We start from the raw sequence: 5,293 nt of genomic DNA, 5'->3' as shown, positions 1-5,293 counted from the left end.
GCAGAAGAAGAACAACAAGAAGAAGAAATATCTCGAAATATGTCCGACAGGCCCCTTCCCTTGAGATAAATCTGCAAATATCTCGGAAACGACGCGAGCTATGGCGAAATGTTAAGAGACCTTTTTTGTAGAGAATTAAGTTTCCTACTTTTTATCTTCTATGATATTTTTTGATCAGATGCGTAGTTCTCGAGATATATCGAGATATTTAAAAGTTCCGAAGCCGCACCAACATAATAGAGATACAGAAACACCGTGACCCCTTTCTTTGAGATAACTCTGCACTAGTGCGAGCCGCAAATGCCACTTCCAGCTTAGCTGTGCAGAAGAAGAACAACAAGAAGAAGAAATATCTCGAAATATGTCCGACAGGCCCCTTCCCTTGAGATAAATCTGCAAATATCTCGGAAACGAAGCGAGCTATGGCGAAATGTTAAGAGACCTTTTTTGTAGAGAATTAAGTTTCCTACTTTTTATCTTCTATGATATTTTTTGATCAGATGCGTAGTTCTCGAGATATATCGAGATATTTAAAAGTTCCGAAGCCGCACCAACATAATAGAGATACAGAAACACCGTGACCCCTTTCTTTGAGATAACTCTGCACTAGTGCGAGCCGCAAATGCCACTTCCAGCTTAGCTGTGCAGAAGAAGAACAACAAGAAGAAGAAATATCTCGAAATATGTCCGACAGGCCCCTTCCCTTGAGATAAATCTGCAAATATCTCGGAAACGAAGCGAGCTATGGCGAAATGTTAAGAGACCTTTTTTGTAGAGAATTAAGTTTCCTACTTTTTATCTTCTATGATATTTTTTGATCAGATGCGTAGTTCTCGAGATATATCAAGATATTTAAAAGTTCCGAAGCCGCACCAACATAATAGAGATACAGAAACACCGTGGCCCCTTTCTTTGAGATAACTCTGCACTATTGCGCGCTGCAAATGCCACTTCCAGCTTAGCTGTGCAGAAGAAGAACAACAAGAAGAAGAAATATCTCGAAATATGTCCGTCAGGCCCCTTCCCTTGAGATAAATCTGCAAATATCTCGGAAACGAAGCGAGCTATGGCAAAATGTTAAGAGACGTTTTTTGTAGAGAATTAAGTTTCCTACTTTTTATGTTCTATGATATTTTTCGATCATAGGCGTAGTTCTCGAGATATATCAGGATATTTAAAAGTTCCGAAGCCGCACCAACATAATAGAGATACAGAAACACCGTGGCCCCTTTCTTTGAGATAACTCTGCACTATTGCGAGCTGTAAATGCCACTTCCAGCTTAGCTGTGCAGAAGATGAACAACAAGAAGAAGAAATATCTCGAAATATGTCCGTCAGGCCCCTTCCCTTGAGATAAATCTGCAAATATCTCGGAAACGAAGCGAGCTATGGCAAAATCTTAAGAGACCTTTTTTGTAGAGAATTAAGTTTCCTACTTTTTATGTTCTATGATATTTTTTGATCAGATGCGTAGTTCTCGAGATATATCAAGATATTTAAAAGTTCCGAAGCCGCACCAACATAATAGAGATACAGAAACACCGTGGCCCCTTTCTTTGAGATAACTCTGCACTATTGCGAGCTGTAAATGCCACTTCCAGCTTAGCTGTGCAGAAGAAGAACAACAAGAAGAAGAAATATCTCGAAATATGTCCGTCAGGCCCCTTCCCTTGAGATATATCTGCAAATATCTCGGAAACGAAGCGAGCTATGGCAAAATGTTAAGAGACCTTTTTTGTAGAGAATTCTGTTTCCTACAATTTATGTTCTATGATATTTTTTGATCAGAAGTGTAGTTTTCGAGATATATCGAGATATTTAAAAGTTCCGAAGCCGCACCAACATAATAGAGATACAGAAACACCGTGGCCCCTTTCTTTGAGATAACTCTGCACTAGTGCGAGCCGCAAATGCCACTTCCAGCTTAGCTGTGCAGAAGAAGAACAACAAGAAGAAGAAATATCTCGAAATATGTCCGTCAGGCCCCTTCCCTTGAGATAAATCTGCAAATATCTCGGAAACGAGGCGAGCTATGGCGAAATGTTAAGAGACCTTTTTTGTAGAGAATTAAGTTTCCTACTTTTCATCTTCTATGATATTTTTTGATCAGATGCGTAGTTCTCGAGATATATCCAGATATTTAAAAGTTCCGAAGCCGCACCAACATAATAGAGATACAGAAACACCGTGGCCCCTTTCTTTGAGATAACTCTGCACGATTGCTAGCTGTAAATGCCACTTCCAGCTTAGCTGTGCAGAAGAAGGACAACAAGAAGAAGAAATATCTCGAAATATGTCCGTCAGGCCCCTTCCCTTGAGATAAATCTGCAAATATCTCGGAAACGAAGCGAGCTATGGCGAAATGTTAAGAGACCTTTTTTGTAGAGAATTAAGTTTCCTACTTTTTATGTTCTATGATATTTTTTGATCAGATGCGTAGTTCTCGAGATATATCAAGATATTTAAAAGTTCCGAAGCCGCACCAACATAATAGAGATACAGAAACACCGTGGCCCCTTTCTTTGAGATAACTCTGCACTATTGCGAGCTGCAAATGCCACTTCCAGCTTAGCTGTGCAGAGGAAGAACAACAAGAAGAAGAAATATCTCGAAATATGTCCGTCAGGCCAGTTCCTTTGAGCTGAATCTGCAAATATCTCGGAAACGAAGCGAGCTATGGCAAAATGTTAAGAGACGTTTTTTATAGAGAATTATGTTTCCCACAATTTATGTTCTATGATATTTTTTGATCAGAAGCGTAGTTTTCGAGATATATCGAGATATTTAAAAGTTCCGAAGCCGCACCAACATAATAGGGATACAGAAACACCGTGGCCCCTTTCTTTGAGATAACTCTGCACTAGTGCGAGCCGCAAATGCCACTTCCAGCTTAGCTGTGCAGAAGAAGAACAACAAGAAGAAGAAATATCTCGAAATATGTCCGTCAGGCCCCTTCCCTTGAGATATATCTGCAAATATCTCGGAAACGAAGCGAGCTATTGCAAAATGTTAAGAGACCTTTTTTGTAGAGAATTATGCTTCCTACAATTTATGTTCTATGATATTTTTTGATCAGAAGCGTAGTTTTCGAGATACATCGAGATATTTAAAAGTTCCGACGCCGCACCAACATAATAGAGATACAGAAACACCGTGGCCCCTTTCTTTGAGATAACTCTGCACTAGTGCGAGCCGCAAATGCCAGTTCCAGCTTAGCTGTGCAGAAGAAGAACAACAAGAAGAAGAAATATCTCGAAATATGTCCGACAGGCCCCTTCCCTTGAGATAAATCTGCAAATATCTCGGAAACGAAGCGAGCTATGGCGAAATGTTAAGAGACCTTTTTTGTAGAGAATTAAGTTTCCTGCTTTTTATGTTCTATGATATTTTTTGATCAGATGCGTAGTTCTGGAGATATATCAAGATATTTAAAAGTTCCGAAGCCGCACCAACATAATAGAGATACAGAAACACCGTGGCCCCTTTCTTTGAGATAACTCTGCACTATTGCGAGCTGCAAATGCCACTTCCAGCTTAGCTGTGCAGAAGAGGAACAACAAGAAGAAGAAGTATCTCGAAATATGTCCGTCAGGCCCCTTCCCTTGAGATAAATCTGCAAATATCTCGGAAACGAAGCGAGCTATGGCAAAATGTTAAGAGACGTTTTTTGTAGAGAATTAAGTTTCCTACAATTTATGTTCTATGATATTTTTTGATCAGAAGCGTAGTTTTCGAGATATATCGAGATATTTAAAAGTTCCGAAGCCGCACCAACATAATAGAGATACAGAAACACCGTGGCCCCTTTCTTTGAGATAACTCTGCACTAGTGCGAGCCGCAAATGCCACTTCCAGCTTAGCTGTGCAGAAGAAGAACAACAAGAAGAAGAAATATCTCGAAATATGTCCGACAGGCCCCTTCCCTTGAGATAAATCTGCAAATATCTCGGAAACGACGCGAGCTATGGCGAAATGTTAAGAGACCTTTTTTGTAGAGAATTAAGTTTCCTACTTTTCATCTTCTATGATATTTTTTGATCAGATGCGTAGTTCTCGAGATATATCGAGATATTTAAAAGTTCCGAAGCCGCACCAACATAATAGAGATACAGAAACACCGTGGCCCCTTTCTTTGAGATAACTCTGCACTAGTGCGAGCCGCAAATGCCACTTCCAGCTTAGCTGTGCAGAAGAAGAACAACAACAAGAAGAAATATCTCGAAATATGTCCGTCAGGCCCCTTCCCTTGAGATAAATCTGCAAATATCTCGGAAACGTAGCGAGCTATGGCAAAATGTTAAGAGACCTTTTTTGTAGAGAATTAAGTTTCCTACTTTTTATCTTCTATGATATTTTTTGATCAGATGCGTAGTTCTCGAGATATATTAAGATATTTAAAAGTTCCGAAGCCGCACCAACATAATAGAGATACAGAAACACCGTGGCCCCTTTCTTTGAGATAACTCTGCACTATTGCGAGCTGTAAATGCCACTTCCAGCTTAGCTGTGCAGAAGAAGAACAACAAGAAGAAGAAATATCTCGAAATATGTCCGTCAGGCCCCTTCCCTTGAGATATATCTGCAAATATCTCGGAAACGAAGCGAGCTATGGCAAAATGTTAAGAGACCTTTTTTGTAGAGAATTAAGTTTCCTACTTTTTATGTTCTATGATATTTTTTGATCAGATGCGTAGTTCTCGAGATATATCAAGATATTTAAAAGTTCCGAAGCCGCACCAACATAATAGAGATGCAGAAACACCGTGGCCCCTTTCTTTGAGATAACTCTGCACTATTGCGAGCTGCAAATGCCACTTCCAGCTTAGCTGTGCAGAGGAAGAACAACAAGAAGAAGAAATATCTCGAAATATGTCCGTCAGGCCAGTTCCTTTGAGCTGAATCTGCAAATATCTCGGAAACGAAGCGAGCTATGGCAAAATGTTAAGAGACGTTTTTTATAGAGAATTATGTTTCCTACAATTTATGTTCTATGATATTTTTTGATCAGAAGCGTAGTTTTCGAGATATATCGAGATATTTAAAAGTTCCGAAGCCGCAGCAACATAATAGGGATACAGAAACACCGTGGCCCCTTTCTTTGAGATAACTCTGCACTAGTGCGAGCCGCAAATGCCACTTCCAGCTTAGCTGTGCAGAAGAAGAACAACAAGAAGAAGAAATATCTCGAAATATGTCCGTCAGGCCCCTTCCCTTGAGATAAATCTGCAAATATCTCGGAAACGAAGCGAGCTATGGCGAAATGTTAAGAGACCTTTTTTGTAGAGAATTAAGT

Source organism: Osmia lignaria, unplaced genomic scaffold, assembly GCF_051020975.1.
Source record: "Osmia lignaria lignaria isolate PbOS001 unplaced genomic scaffold, iyOsmLign1 scaffold0001, whole genome shotgun sequence".
Taxonomy (NCBI): domain Eukaryota; kingdom Metazoa; phylum Arthropoda; class Insecta; order Hymenoptera; family Megachilidae; genus Osmia; species Osmia lignaria.
The sequence above is the reverse complement of the archived record's forward strand: the minus strand, read 5'-3'. Positions refer to the sequence as shown.